At 32.1% G+C, this 17,578-nt stretch overlaps 1 long non-coding RNA gene across 1 annotated transcript; it reads right to left on the bottom strand.

The window, feature by feature from the left end:
• Positions 1-1,172: 1,172 nt before the first annotated feature.
• Positions 1,173-16,741, bottom strand: LOC118064675 (uncharacterized). Its single transcript, XR_004690072.1, has 4 exons — positions 16,403-16,741; positions 4,132-4,332; positions 1,440-1,548; positions 1,173-1,308 (listed from the first exon to the last, which is right to left on the bottom strand). It is a non-coding gene; the product is annotated as an uncharacterized lncRNA (long non-coding RNA).
• Between the last annotated feature and the right edge of the window lie 837 nt (positions 16,742-17,578).

Below are 17,578 nucleotides of genomic sequence, written 5' to 3'. Positions count from 1 at the left end.
TTATTCTTAAGATTATCAATCACATTGAGTTACACTATGAGTAATAGCTGCTATTCTAATAAATTATTCGAATGCTGACGTTAAACGAGCTATTGAACTTTGTATGTAGAATAGAATAAAATTTTAAGAAATGAGCATAATTGTTACATCTTCGTCGTTAAGCCTGCTGACAAAAATTATTGAGTCATCATTATTAAATTATCGAATCAACGACATGGGATATGTAAAATCTCCATTTATATGGGATAAATCAACTAACGTTTTCTGCACGAAGCATCGCTACATTTGGGTTAGATATTACAATAGTAGATGTACTATTGCACTCTTCCCGGGTGAGCCAAAGTCCCACTTATTCTTCCTACTTAGTAGGCCTTGTATTGCAGTATCCAAACATTTTATTTTCCATCACAAATTTGCAAAATTTACTTTTTGTAATAAACATATTGAAACGAAGATAAGAATACACTTTATTGTAAGAGATTTTCATCTTAATTTCTTCTGTATACTCATTAGGTTAATTATAAACTTTTATTTACCAAATAATTAGATAGTATTTCTTAGAAAACGCTAGTTCTTTAATACTCCAGCGGTATTTCAGTCATTACTTACCTCGTGTGAGAAAATTTTCGAAAAACTGATTCTGAAAGAAGCAATTTCATTGGAAACAGATACTGTCAACAAAGTTTTAACATTCATGAGCACATTGAAAAAAATTATACTTTAATCATTTATTTGTACAAAGTAGTCCTTCGAAATTATTTAGAAAATTTCATTCATGGAAAGAACCAAAAAAAAAATTCAACTATGACTCGATAGACATTCTTTTCATATGTGTAATAAATATTTTACGTAAATTACATCACAAACAAATAGATAATTAATAAAATCACTAAAATAAGTAACAAATAAAATATTTTAGCAAGAAATGTTGTTTTGGCTTCTTCAATAGTACGAATCACTTCGTTGTTTAAAATAAATACCATTTTACTTCCTTCTATGAGACACTCTCTGGTACTCTCGTTACAATTATGAGCGATTTCATTGACAACTTCACGAATTTTGTTCTTCAATTCGTAAATATTGTTGTGTCCTAAATCCGTTATTTTGTTACCCTCTACCTGACACTGATTGCTTGAAATATTTTTTGGTTGAAAAAAATTAATTTTCTTTATCATTTGTCTTTTTCTTTTCAAGATAATACCACCACTCAGGAGACCCATGTACCGATGATAGATGTACGCCATTATAAGTATTGGATTCTTCTTTTTTAAATTGTGTAGATGATTTAAGTATTTTTAAACTGTTTTTCTACAATAATTGATAATATATTCATGAATCTTGCGTTTCAAACATTGTAGTAAATGATAATTATGATATACAATAAAGAATTCAAAATATTATTAATTTGTAAAAATAAAAGAAATATTTATTCATCATACTTTCGCTCAGAAATAGTCTTCATTTTCTGTTTTTTGGTTAAATAGTAACATGTTCTATTCCGCGTGGAGAAATGCGTCCGTCAGTGTATATTTTTGGTGTTATTTTTCTCTGCAACAGAAAGTATTACTATTTTAACTTCAAAACCGAAAATTAATTTTGATTTCGAGCAATTCAATAACCAAAAAATGTGTTTACTGAAGAAACAAAGCAAGACTGTTTTACCTGAATGCCTTCAACCTTCGTTTTCAGTTTAAATAGTAGTATTAAATCCAGAAAAAACTTAATTTTGTTCCTTTTGTAAACAATGTGTTGCGAATCATTATTAGAAGCCAATACAACCTATAAATAACCTGAGAAAAAAACGATTCGATTCATACTTAGGTCCAGAAGTTAACCAGTCTTTTATAAAATGAATTTAAAAAAAAAAATATATAGTTCCAAAGAAATTACTATATACACGATTCAATTAGATGTTACATATAAACATTGCCAAAAATCGATGTGTCTGTTTATAATATTGCGATATCTGTCAGTGTCATAGGTACGTTTTTTGAGTGGCAGTACACGTGTGCGGATCCTGTCATACTATATTATAATTGTTTTATAATTTTTTTGGTAAAAGGTTAATTATAACAGGTAGTTATAGTAATATACCCAAAAAAACTGTTTTTTGTATAAGAATATTCGAACATAAAAGCGATGTAATCTGAGAGGTCTACAAAATGAGCTTACCAATAGGCAGCAACAAAATATAGAAAACTTATGTTACAGCTAAAATGGAAATATTCGAAATCGTCAGTTTCCCGGATGACTGATTCAGCAAGCGACGCTCTTGTCAACTCATGTAAGCCAATCACAGCCCTTCATAGGCCCACACTGCTTATCTCACATTCCTGAAAACACCGGCAAGCGTGTAAAGCTAACACATGGTGTCAGCATACCTGCAATAATTTAACGCACAAGTGCTATCACTTGAGTTTCAGTGGCAGCTATTGGAATGTAAAATGAGTGTTTTGTGTGCACAACGATACGCGGAGAAATTAGCGATGACTCTTTAGAACATGTTTTTGTGACAACCCATTAACCTATTGACTTCTGAATTTCTATATTGCATATCACATTGAAATTTGATAAAGAAACTATATACTTCGGAATAACCATATTTTGAGTTGGAGACCACGAAACATAAAAAAATGTTAAAGTTTTAAATTAAGAAAATGAAAACGATTAAAAAAACTCCTCCCCCTCCCCCCGGGAACTAAATGATTACTACACGGGGAAAAATCAGTCAGTAAATTTGAGCGTCGGAAATCAGACATTGTTTTTCGATTATTTCTACCTTTTTCATAATATTTGAAGATGAATAGATACTCATTGTATACTTACAAAGTAAATGTAATCAATTTTAGGAGTAACATTAACTGTGTAAAAATTACAGATTCGAATGCACGGCTTATTGTTTCACAAACAAACAATGTAACTCGACATGTCACCTCCAATTTTTTTGTAACTGATATACTATTCTACATCAAATTTTAAGGGTCACATATTTTTTTTGCCAACACGCTTTTTTTGGTGGTAAAAGAGGCCCATAAACATAACTACTTTTCAGAGCAGTTTGAGGGTTCTACGTACTTGAAGTCAATATTTTTCCGAAAGACCAAATAGATATTAATCTAAAAAAAATCAATTGTAATCGAAAGAGCAGAAAAAAAATAGATATATGTTTTTGCATTCTAAAATAAATACGTTTATATTTAATGTGCAAACTGTCTGATTTATTTTTTTTCTGAGCAATAAAGTCTTACGAAATTTTTATAATAATAAAAAAGAATTATTTTCTTATAAAATGTTAAAAAAAATTCGACGATATCATTTACAATTTATAAACTTACTAGCAAATTCTTGCGATTTCGTCCGCGTCATGTGTATAATCATGTTAGTAGAACTGAAATTTAATATAATTCAATTGTTATAAACAAAAGAAATATGCCTTTCAACATTTCACATGCAATCGGATAAGCCGTTTTAGAGATTAGAGCGGACAGACAGACAGACACTAGAAATTTATATAGAAGCATAGATAGAGATAGATAGATATTTTATCCTATATATATTACTTAAAGAATGTTGAGGTTAGATTAAGAGTTCCATCCTCATCAGCAAGTTAAAACTCATAGAAAGTAAGCTACGTTAGCAATAGTCTATTGACGATAGCGGCAGTAAAGTATAGATACACATTTTCAATAGGAAGAGAATAAAGTTTATTATGAAGTAAAATTACAGCTACAGCATTTCATAGACGATGTTTCAAAGTACTACTTTCCTCGTCATGTACCTTTCGACTGACTTGACTCGTCTACCGTGCTCACGCTCGTACACCTACACTGTACCCTCACTCACACACCTATATGTGCTGGTGCTTACTGGCCTAACCGCAAACATTATTTTTACATCTCAACAAGCTAAACGGGCGAAAATTTAACTAAAATTTTTCTTTCTGTTCTTCTGGCTGGTTATTGACATGCCCGTTGATTGTTACGTGGACTAAGTATGATTTCAATTATCTAGTTTTATATAAATATGAAAAATGGAATAAATTTGTTTCATATCAATAGATTGTAATGGCTCCACATTATTGCTATTCACAAATATATATAGTTTAAATTAATGATTTCGAATTCTAGTTACCTTGGAGTGTACGTTCTAGACCAATTCGGACCTAAGTAGAAGTTCAAATCATCTTTTAAGGCTTGCACTCGGTAAAGATCATTTAAAAATTGGAAACGTGCCGAGAAAGCATTTTGTTCGGTCTCTATAATTGTTTCCAGAAAAGAAAAATGTCATAAAATATTAAAAGACCATCTGTTCACACATCATTTCGGAGTAAACCTGCAAAATACAGAGGAATTAAAGTATTATAATTATATCGAAGATAAAGTCGTAATTTTATTGTGATAATGATAAAAGGAACTGTGTGAAATTTATGACCTCATGGTTTTGTCGAGATAGTCCCCAGGACGGAAATGAGTCGAACGGTACTTTTTGGGGCGTGACGTTATCATTCCGTTTTTTGAGGTATAAACAAAAATTGCCACACCGGAACATCAAATATGTATTCGATGTACTTGCACTGCTATTTTTTTAATTCAAACGATGCTGGCTTCAGGCACAGGAATTTTTGAAAATGAGGCAAAAAAGTTAAAATCATGTATCTTTAAAGGAAAGGGTAGATGTGATTATAAATAAATAATTGTGTGGTAGCTTAGCACTCACATTTATCTTATGGGTACAAAATATGTCGGACTTATTATCGAGCGTCATTGATACCGATCAACACTTGTCGTTAGGTTGATGACCCCATTGTATTTATTATAAATAATTGAAATTAAGGTCTAACCATATAATTCCAATTTTTTCGAAGCTGCCTGGTTAAAATTATCGAATTCGTTATATGTGAAGTATAGATTATTGAGTTCTTTATCAAGTGTAAGGCTACAGTATTAAATTTAAAGTTAATGGTGTTTAATTATTAACATAAAAAAAATTATAAAACGCCAAAATTTAGTTAGGATACGATAAATATAAATGAGTTTATTATTATTATTGGTATCGGGGTTGCAGCCGTTCAGTCAAAAGTTTACAGTCGTCTCAGAATTCGGAGGGAACCAAGAATGACCGCTTTCTGCACACGAGCCACAAGAATCTCAGCCTGACTATGGTAGACTGGTATTGTTCGAAGCTCTGATAGAAGATGGTCCCTCATCCCTTCGAGGGCGTCAATCATCAGGACTAAGCTGTGTCTGCGTGACAGACATTTCGTATGATCTCGATAGCTTTCAGCTCGGGGCTGAGAACTTACTATACTATAGGTTCTTGGTGTTCGATAAGTTGAGGCATAGGGAGCCGGAAATTGCAAAGAATTATCACTTTTCCGTTCTCAGTGACTGATTCACTTTCGCCGGGAACATAGGGTGTACTGATGTCTCGTCAATCTCATAAGAGTGCCGAATTGATACAGCACTCATAAGGCGGCGTTATGCCAGTGAATGTAAGCTGAACGCGCTAGTATCGGACAAGGCTATAAAACATGAAAAAACGTCTTATCTACATCACTGTGGCATGTTCAGCATCTTATGTCCTCGAGCTGTTCTTGCATAACATTACGCTGATAGATGAGAGTTAAAAATACACCATCTTGGCAGGTCGTAATGAATCCTTTCGTTTCTGAGAACAAGCCTGCTGACTTAAGGTATTGGAAAGTCAGCTGGTTCGACGAGTCCTGTATTTCAAGATGACGGTAAAACACGCTATGTAAGGACTTTGTTACATGTTCGTCTAGCAGTTTTAACTGATGGAAAAAAATCAAATTTTATAGTCAAACATAATTTTTTGATTGTCTATAATACAACTTTTTTAGACATAGAGACTTCGTTTCTATTCATAGTGAATAGTTAGTGGCTTTTTTTAGTAAGAAGAAAAAAATCCCGACAGACAAACTCGATTTTATTGCATAGATTCTGTTTTCTATGTATGTGGCAGGGTACTTCGAATCCGTAAATGCTCAGTGAGCCTAACTCGACCCCCCCCCCTCGCCCCTCCCCCGGATCCGCATACTAAGCATAGAAAAGGTATCTTTTGACCTCTCGCAATGGAAGGCCGCTGTCAGGGCTCGGCAACGGGTCTCCGCAGAGGCGACCAATATTAATAATAATAATAATAATGAATCTAACAATAGTTATAATTGTAGTAATAATTATAACTAAAACATCACGGCATTAGAAGGACAGACGAGCTCCGTCTTCTCCAATTAAATCTTCATCTCAACATTAAATCCACGAAAGAACCGTTTGCACTTGCCAGAAAGCAACTGGATGCACTGTTATTACAGGAGCCCTACTTCACGAATGCCGACTTACAAGGCTACGCAGTTAGAGGATTTGGCCAAGCTCTAGTCACCGCTAAAACACATAAACGGGAAAAACCCAAATCGGCTATTGTCGTAGTTAACCCTCTTCTTAAGATGCTCTACATCGATGAACTTAGTACTGCACACTGTACGTGTGTTCTCATTGAAAGGCTTGGTTATTAATTCTACGCTATTTCACATTACTTCCAGTACGAGGATTCAATCGTTAGAATTTCTATGAACGACAATACATCAGAAGAATCGTCAACGCCGATGATGAACCTCAGGTTACTAACATTCAAAATATGACAGGCAGAATGGGATGCGTCCGAAACGGGCCGCAAAACATACCAATTCTTCCCAAGCATAGCAAATAGACTTGATAATAACTGGAAACCTAATAATCCTGAACAACCTAATGACACCAATATTCACAAGACATGGCATATTTCGTGCACATTGTGACCATATGCCACCGAGACGGACCCAACTTGCCCTAATTGCAAAAGGGAAGATGACGACACAGTGGAGCACTTCTTGCTGCACTGTCCTGCATATAGAGACAAACGTCGTGATATCATATCGGTCATACGTTCAGAAATGAACGTTGACCTCAGCCTAACATGGCCTGAAATAGCGCCAAAATTCGGCCAAACAAAGGACACATGTAAGGCACTCGAACAATTTGTGCGCGGAAGAGAAATTGTTTGAGAAAATTAGAAGAATCCGCGAGGGGGTGAGAGAGAAGAGGAAGATAGCGCGAACGAAAGCAGCAATACCCATTACACAGAATCCTCCACCCGGTAGAAGTAGTAAATTATTACCAGCGCCATAAACATAGCTCGTGAACTTCATTGATTAACACCTGGGTGTTGTCGAAGCATCTAGGCACAAGTTGCAGGCCTGCAATCTTCGCAGAACACCTGTAACCTGTGGATCAAACGGATAGGGACTTCATTCTCTCTTCACTTTACTTCTCTGCTTGTTTTGTTTTTTTTTTCACTTTTGTTTCTATCTTTTTACTTTACTTCACTTTCAGGTACTCAACAATCTCTAATACAAGCTATTACATATTTCGGGAAACGCCTCATACTAATCATTTATTCTTTCAGGTGTTGACAATATAATCGTGCTCCTCCCATACCATAAACAACTGGGGTCGCCGACCAAAGCGGATAAAACTGATACTACTGGTGACCGAAATCCAAGTCCGCATCTAGGGCTGCAAAGTCGAAAAACGATATGTAGAACCAGGTGCTTTCGGTCACTTTACTTTTGTAGGTAAATGAGTAATAATAAAATCAATTGGGTTCAACTTTACTTAGATTCATTAAGACTTTGCTGGCTAGCTGATCTACAATAAATGTTGTGACCGATTTGCAATATAAATATATAAGGATTTTAGTGTGGCTCACTCTACTTTCATACCGAGACGCCAAGAATTAGTAAATTTTGATCTCTCAGAGTTTCCGTGGATTTGATACTCTAAAGTAATGACTCGAATCAGCAAAGGATCCGTAATATAGCGACTGGCAAAACATAAACAATCACGGTGACGACCTTATTGGAGTCACATACAACATTGGAAAACATTATCATTTCCTACCAGACGTATGGTTGCTCAGGGATTTGAGGAAGTTGAATAAGTACAATTGAACAGCGTTCGGAAGTGAGAAATGTAAGTTCAGGACTTCTTTTGAGTCCTTAACTGCGTTGCGAGTAGCAGTAAGACCAACTAATAGCTGTCTTGGGATCGGATTTATATTGTTGAAGAAAAAATTGACTCGAAGCTTGAGCGTTTTCACAAGTTAATATGCAGCCCACGAAAGGGTAATTGTTCTCAAGTATTTTCTTTATATTTTTATGAATATTCATAGAATAGCTAGCCAGAGTTAATTGAAGAATATTATTAAAACGTAAATTAACTTATCTGTTGCATTATAATTTTGGTAGGGAAACTTCATCTTTTTCAGGGTTATCTGCCTAAGACCCGGGGTTTTATTATTCTAAAATAATACATTCTGTAACATTCTGGCGATGTCCGCATTCAGACTGTGAATGCAATTCGAGATTTCAGGCAGAGCACAACTGCGATAGATCTTCAGGTTTTCAGTATATAGTAGCCTCATCGATTCAGTGATGCAGGTACTAATACCATTTCCAAATAGAGAGAATAGGAGTGGTCCAAGAATGGATTCTTGAGAAACACCCGCAGTTGTCGGTAGAAAAGAAGTCAAGGAGCCATCAGAGGACAGCCTGATGCCTGTTCACCTAATACGAGCACATTCAGCAAAAAGCGTCCTCAGAGAAGCCTAACACTGTAAGTTTAGCCAGCAGCAGAGAGTGCGAAACTTTGTCAAAAGCTTTAGAGAAATCAAAAAGCACGAGAACGGTAAGTTTGCGATTGTTCATGTTAGTCCTAATGTCAGCAAGTTGTGTTGATTAAGACAAGATGTAATCTGCTCAAAAGCTAATCTTTCCCGCACTTTACTAAAAAAAGGTAACAGCGCAATAAACCGGTAGTCTGAAAGTTGCTGAGGAATATTGATTTCATTTACTGTCACCACTCGTGCACACTTCCAGGAATCAGGAAATATATTTTGGTCACATGACCGATTGACGATGATTACAAGAAAGTTCAAAATTGCTGGGAGGGCCATAGTCACCATTTTCTTAGAAATGACATCGCACCCAGTCCATTTTTCCACCAACTCATCGAAGTCAGAACACCGGTGAAAATATAAGACACCCTTGGCGTATGATACTGCTGTGAGAGGGACAGAGCGGTACGTTAGTGCTTATCACTCTCATCGCATGTTTTCGGGCCTAAGCGCACGTATGTTAAACTGCGCCCTTCGAGGAAACAAGAAGAAAAGATATATAACGTTAATAAGTTAGAAAAAGAGAGCCGTATCGACTGATTTTGGGCTTGTCAGGAAATATCTGACGCACAAGATCAGTGTTTTCCTTCTCAATACATTCTCAAGTTTTGAATGTATTCAGTTTTATTTCAGTTGACTTGAAATTAAAATATTTTAAGCCAAATAATGATAAATACATGAATTAATTAATTAATATAATAAAATTAATATCATAATTTCTATTCATTGTGTTGAGAAAATCTCAACTTTTGAATTAACCTAACCGTTTAAGGATAGGGATGATTGTGCCGGAACAGAGCAAACGGAAGTCAGGTTTTATAAAAAATAAAGTATCTTTATTTTAAGCACTAACAGGTACACAATATACACTGAATGACCGTTTATCAATGAATACAAGAAATGAATGTCTTTAGAAATCACTAAATGTCAATTGTAATTACTGAATGTGAATTGAATGTCTAAAAAATACTCAACTTGGTGTGTTCAGTATTATTGACCTCCCACACGAGCTCAGCACGCTTCTCAAGTTGAGCAAGAATATGATTGTGCACGTGGCGTTAGCCTATCAATGCAATGCAAAATGAATTTACTGTAACTTCGTGAATTTACTATGAAATGTCTTGAACTGTTAGTTGATTTTGATTGTAGAATGAAAATTGAATATTTCTGGTGGTTCAGAATAGCACTAGCACTAATGATTGACTCAAAACTTCAAGATTGTCTGAAAAGAATGTGAATGGCGTGTACACGTGAACGAGAACAGAGAAAGAATGGCGACAGGAACTTCATTAGTCAAAAGGGACACTCAAAAGTAGTCAAATGAGTGACTAGATAAAGAATTATTGATTATTAGGTCGATTGGTTATCGACCCAGTCCCAAGATGGCTGCCGAAGTTCCTGTCAGCTGGCAAATTCAAACTGAGAATTAATTAATTCTCAACACATTGTTATTATAATTGCAAACGGCCGTTTAAGTGGCGAATAAAAAAAATATTTAGCGTACAATTTGTTTAATTAAAAAATTAGGTATGAAATAATTTTGAATAATAAATTAAACTTCATATAAAATAAATTGTCTTTTTTTATCTTATTACTTTACATTAATTTTTTCTCTTTAAATTATTTATTCTGTTCTTTTTTTTCATTACGTAGTGCTATTTAAATGGTGAATAACACAAATAAAACAACTATATTAGCATAGAAAATGTTGTTTTGTGATGTCATTGTTGCACATACGAAACACTTGTACTTTTGATTTCATCATTCATATCATGGCAACAGCTGTAATAGACAACATTAGATATTATTCAACAGTTAAAAGTAATGCACAAAACGTGGAAACATTCGAATTTGTAAAAATATTTTTACTAAACGAAGCTATACAATTAATTCTACAGAAACGAGGAAATTTATTGTATAAATTTGATCGCAACACATTGAATGTTCAAACTGATAACAGAGATAGTCGCATTATAATATCTAATATTACCTGTTGGGATTCAGCCTTAGCTATTTGGAATTATTTCTTCAAGCCGAAAACTAAAACCAACCAGCAAGTTTGTAAACCATGTAGTGGATATTACATATCTAAATATTTAGCACTAACAACATAACATGATATACTAGTAAAAAACTCATTTTTCGCTTTACAATTAGCTTTGAATGCTCCTAAAAACAAACGATGCCAACGTGGAGATGACCAAATTTATATTGAGTTGGATATTAGAAAAATCAATGACAAAAATCACAAAATTTCTCGACATGGAGAAAGATGTAGAATACCTGAGATTTCAAAAATGATATTTTACAATAATCAAAAATGTCGAATTGCTAGAATTGTTGCATTTACACCAGCTCATTTTAAATCTTATTGTTGGCGATCGAGAGGATCTTGGAAAAAACATAGTTAAAGAGTCAACGTTTATTGAACCTCATAGACTTATGTATATTAAATTTGATTGTTAAATAAACTATTGATGTAATTTAATGCTAATCTATTATCTAGACATATATATTAAATAGCAAGATAAGGATCTTTTATTTTGATGGAAATAAGGTATTTCTACTTGTCGATAACTGTAATCTTCTCAATAATCTTTGTTTAATTGAATTTTGATCACAAACTCCACTCCAGTTTCAATTGATTCCTGATCTTGTTTCTAGATAATACACCTGTATGATCCTTCTTAACAGCATATTCCAGATTATTATAATAAATTACAGTGTGTTCAGTAATTAATTACTGAATAGCTAACCTCACTCAATTAAAGAATTTAAATCTGGTCACCTTCCCGGTAACCAAATAATAACAAATAGTAACAAATTTATATTGTTATAAACAATATGTCATTGGTGACAGTTATATTCGATTGTCTAGTCAGTCTAGTTAGTATTGAGTAAATTTTTTAATAAAATTGTTTTTCTTTCGCTTAAAAGTAGTTTAAATGGTTAATCTTTTCATTTATTTATTGTTAGTTATTTTGTTATAAAAAAAAAGCCTCGACCAAATTTATTCAAATTTCACCAATCGAATGTAAGTTTCGAACGTTCAATGAACGAAAATTGAAAAAGCCTAAATGGGCCCAACAAAGTAGTCAATAGAGAAACTACATAACGTACAAAACAAAGAAACAAAAAAAAACAATCCTCCCCCTTATCGGAAACAACCCCTTCTTATTTTTTATCCGGGTTGAAGAGCCACAAACGTGATAATTATTCATTCGAACTTAAATCAATTCGTTTACTTACTTTGCCATAATAAAAATATTTTTTATAAATTTTGCTGACTTCTTTACAAATACGTTTGTTATTTTGTTGCAATTAAATCGATTCGTTGACTATTCTTGTCATGATAAAAAATATCTCTCTTCTTTTTCGACTCTTGTTGTGTCCGAGAAATTCTTTTAAGTTTTCTCTACTTTCATGGAATTTTCTTATTAATAATTTTTCATGTTAATGAAACATTTCTATGTTTGTTTTCGTGTCGTGCAATGCACATGTGTTTTTTTCTTATGTTTATAATTTCACTCCAGCTCATTTTTTACTGTTTAGCATTCTTGATTTTAGTTATGTCTCAATGAATGTTTACTATTAGCTCATAAATAAACGGAAATGAATTGATGCTATTTCTTTTACCTTTTACGCATGTGTAACTAAATATCTTCAATCCGAACCAGAAGAGCAATAAAATAGGATGAACATATTTTTATGTATCTCAGAGAAAGCGTATGCAATATTGTAAGGACAGTGCTTAAAAGATGATATTCTTTTTTGTCTAAATTGCAAACCACATGTCTAATATTTATTTACTTTCAAGTTTTAACTATAAGTTCTTGTGAATTTACGTCAGTCTTTCTAAGATTTTCCTAAGGGTTAGTCTTCTTGTCCAAGCGTTTGATTTGATAGAACGAAGTGAAGTAAAATAGTTATATTCAAGTTGTGTTATATTTTTATTTATTATAATATGTGTTTATATATATCTCGTCAGTAATCGTTAGTTCGTATTGTTTGCGTTCTTTTCTTCTTTCAAGTGATTTAATCATTGTAATTTTAGCTTATAAACTGTATTATATATTAGTTTATTAACTGTTAGTTTTTTATTGAGTTAAGTTGCTTTATATTATTTTCATAATTTTAATATTTTTTTTTTATCTCACTGTTCTATCTTGTTCATTCCGGAATAATATTTTATTATGGGTGATAGATACGATTCTTTGGCAAAGTTAATTGCCGAAAATGTGTCATTGTTAGAGGACGTAAATTTTGACAAATGGGGTAAAAATTCTCTTTGCTCGATCGTAAGTTATATAAACGCAATTAATATTTGTCTTATCATATTATAATATACTTTTAGTTCTTATTAAAACAATCCAGTTGTTTTTCTATAATTCCGATATATCCTTTAAAGTACATATTTTTAATCGAATTAATTTGACCGTAACAGGATGTAAAGAAAATTTTTTACTTCTGTAATTATTTTATGATGTATATTGTAAGATTTTTTTTTGGTCAAATCGAGTTGATTATGCTAGAACAATTTAATGTAAAAGAAATTGTTAAATAATCAATTTTTGGATAGCTTCAATTGAATTACTTTTCAATTAAAAAAAAAAAATATATATCGGACAATTTGTACAATTATGGCAAATCAGTTGGTTACTAATTTTTATTCTCTATTAATGAGTTCAGTCTTCTTCAATTTTTCAAATGATTTTTAATAAGCCATGAATAACTACATTGTTTTAAGAATCAGAAATAATATCTTATTGATTTGATCAAAATAATACGACAAAAAATTAATAATCTTCTTTAAAAATAAAATGTACAAAAGCAACTTTTGAGTAAGTGTTGCACTTAATCCTTAAAATTACAATACATTGCTATTGTCTGTTTTACGCATATAATCATTAGTTTTTCTTCTAAATTTTGTGTAGATTGCGAAAGAATGGAAACAATCATGTAACTTTCGTCTCAGAAATCATCTGAGAAAAATATGGATAAATCATGTGAAGCATAAGGTTGCGATTCTTCTGGAAGCCAAAAATGTCATCCAAATATCAACGAAATGAGAACGACCAGTAAAAAACCATACCAAACAACCAATGTAGATTCAGCATCAAATTCTTTCGCTCATGAAAAATGGGGAAGAAAAGAAAAACATTTCCGTGACCAAAAAAAGTCGTCTTCTGGGTGCCGAAACCGATATATGAAAGGAATAAATATGGAAAAAGAATGGAAAAATATTATTGCTAATACTCAAAATGAGGAAACTAAAGAAAAGCTGAAGAAGCCAAATGTTGAAACTGTCGAGTCAGATAAGGAGGTTTTAAAACTTGAGAAATATTCAAAAACAGAAGACACAGATGAACTTGTCATTGACACCCAGGTCGATAAAAAAAAATTAAATAATGGTTCAATCGAATGTTTAGAATATTATAAAAATTCTAAATCATCAACATTAAAAATTGCAGTATTCAGCAAAAAAAAATTGTGTAATAGCTGCTGCAAAAATTGAGATAACAGCAAGACAATTTAACACTTTAATCAATCCAAATAGATGGATTGATGGAGACATAATCGATGCATTTACTTCAACTTTTTTAGACAATTGGCCCAATGTAACATTTTATTCTACCGACATAACAGCATCGATAATCGTGAACTTTTCCCACGTAAGAAATAATCCAACAAAATCATATCTATACAAAAACTGTAACGAAATTCAAGTCATTGGCGTCTTTTAATTCTAAGAATAAAAGAAGAAGAACTTTTTTCAATAAATCCACATAACCATGGAGAGATGTAGATGTAGACGAAAAAGAAAGAGTGGTGAAATCCTTAGAAACAGTATTTTCCATGTCAAATATTGGAACACCATTCAGAAAATTACATGGAATAAAATCGGGGATAAGAAAAATTGAAGAACGGCCAATTTAACCCGAGGAAGATGGAACAAATTGAGGTGTTTTCGTAATGTATTACATCCAATGTATCGGGAATGCATTGAAAAATGACGAGAGCCAAAAAGAATTTGCTTTTGGCCACAAATTGAATTTAAAAAATTTAGAGATGAGGCCGGTATCCGATTACTCAGAAATTCGGAAGATATGACGGAGGCATGTCTAAACTGCTCTAAACAGAAAAAAGACGGCTCAAACATTCAGTGTAGGACATGTCTCCGACCAATACATGCAATTTGTATAAAACCAAATGAAAGCAACACAGACAATGAAGAAAAAACAAAAAAAAAAGAATAGAAAGAAAGACAGTAAAGGTGCTATTTATATTAGTTCTGATAGTGAACCTGAAGAACCAAGGACAAAAAAGAAAAAAAAGACTGCCGAATATTCAAATGAATATGAATTTAGGTGCAAATTATGTTTAAAATATTTATTAGAAAAAAAAAGATTTTACACAGAGAGTAATAAATGATATTTATTTATTTAATTAATAACACGAGTTTCCAACTTATTTCAAGACCTTATTTCTAATAATAAATATTTTCAATAAAAAAAACTCTGTGTGGTATACTCTTTGTAACGGAAGAGTAAGTTAAGAAGAAAAGTAAGTATTTATTTATTTACCATTTATTGTGGAATATTTATGAATATTGAACTATAATAACATAATAATAAACGGAAAAATTAATGAACATAAAAATTCAGAAAGGCATATTTACCCGGATAAAAAAGGGAAGGGGTTGTTTCCTATGGGTGGGGATTGTTTTTTATATTAGTTCTGACTCCAAAGTCAGCAAAATTTATAAAAAATATTTTTATTATGGCAAAGTAAGTAAACAAATTGATTCAAGTTCGAATGAATAATTATCACGTTTGTGGCTCTTCAACCCGGATAAAAAATAAGAAGGGGTTGTTTCCGATGATTTTTTTTTGTTTCTTTGTTTTGTACGTTATGTAATTCCTCTATTGACTACTTTTTTGGGCCCATTTAGGCTTTTTCAATTTTTGTTCATTGAACGTTCGAAACGTCAGGTACATCCAATCGACATAATTTCGGTAACTTCCTAATGGAAACTTAATAATGAAAAAAACGATTTTAAAGTTAATTGAAGATGAAGTAAATTGCTTGGATAGTATCAACATTCTTGACACACCAGGCATTAATGACACTAAGTGTATGTAACTTGAGAGGGTCATTTACGTATGTATCTGTCGTTTTTTAGAGCAGACACACGAAAGATTTTTTATAGAAAATTGAGCATTAGAAATTAATGACAATCTGACTCAGAAAAGAAACAGACGGATGTAATTCTGACGTCAGAATTAGCTACTAGGGCTGATATAAATATTTTTATTATATGAATATAAGTAAAGGTTTTAATCATAGCTCACTACATAACGACACATAAATTTAATATGGAAAAAGTGGTACAAATTATTTGTCCTCAAAACACTAGAAACAATCAATAAAATTTCGAAAAAATCAAACACATCAATAAATTAACAGTAAGAAAGTATACCTATTATTACTAATCTATTGATATATTGGTCATGTTGTTTATTTACTAGTAACTGTTGATTCACTAATGCGTTTACTCTATACAGTGCGGACCACAAATGCTATGTTATTTTCTCTATGCAGGGTAAAGAAAAATCGCATGTATAATTGGCAAAAAATTTAACAGCATTCATGCCCAGTACTTTATAAATACCTTAATACGACTCCTTTCTCATAAAAATTATAAGATGGAAATCGATAATGGACACAAATATTCCGTTTCTTCTATAATTTGAGTAAATTCAATGTTTAGCACTAACCTAGTGCTAATTTGAAATTGACTAAAGAATCGCTCACAGCATGAATCTTTCTTGTTGCTTTTCTCATGTCATCACAAAATGTATTTCTTAAAGCAGTCATTTTTAGTTTTTCTACCAATACGTATTTTAGCAAGTAATACTTTAAACACAGATTAAAAAGACAATTCAAGCATACTGAGATGAAAAAATGTACACATTATAAGCACTCAACTTATACCGTCTGAGCAATTATCGACAGCAAGGTAATTTTTTCTTCTATTTCAGGGGGGACGGCTAAATTGTCCAGGGTACCAGATTAGTGACTTTTTGTTTTTAAGTTGGCACTTCTGGATCTACAGTGGAGAAATATAAGAAGAACTCTTTGTACACTAGGCGTCATGATTGCCTGGTCCATCAAAAACTTTGATACCATCCAAGCAATTATCGACGGAGTAGTTCTTTTTTAAACAGAGATTCTACATCTAAATTAATTTAGAAAGTTCATGATTAAATACTCTTTTAGATAGTCCCCATAACAATAGACTATCCCCACTAAAAAAATTTTGAACTTTAATTTAAATAATAACAAGAAAATTTAAATAATGATAATTATAATTTAAACTTACTTCTTCAGTCATTATAAAATAATCGTGACCATTAAGGTTAGTTTGATTATAGTAATTATAAACTCAAGTTTATAATTAAATTATAATTATCATTATTTAAATTTTCTTGTTATTATTTAAATTAAAGTTCAAAATTTTTTTAGTGGGGATAGTCTATTGTTATGGGGTCTATCAGAGAGAAGTCTTCTCTCTGTAGATAAATTGACGTTTATGTAATAAATTTTGTATATACTAATAAATAAATTTAAATGAATCTTTATGCTGTCACATAAAGTTAAATTTATTTGCGTATGTAATAATATATCAATAATATAGAACAATGTCCATTTCTTCTATTTATACTTTTAAATGATATTACTTATTAGTTTTCTAAAATTCATTATGTACACATTATATCTTAGGGAATTTTATTTTTATCTACAGCACAATCATAGGTATTTTTTTCATTCGGGCCATCATATGGCA

The sequence above is a fragment of the Chelonus insularis genome, unplaced genomic scaffold, assembly GCF_013357705.1.
Source record: "Chelonus insularis isolate UGA/USDA-ARS -01 unplaced genomic scaffold, ASM1335770v1 contig_24_pilon, whole genome shotgun sequence".
Taxonomy (NCBI): domain Eukaryota; kingdom Metazoa; phylum Arthropoda; class Insecta; order Hymenoptera; family Braconidae; genus Chelonus; species Chelonus insularis.
This window is presented reverse-complemented; position numbering and strand designations above follow the sequence as displayed.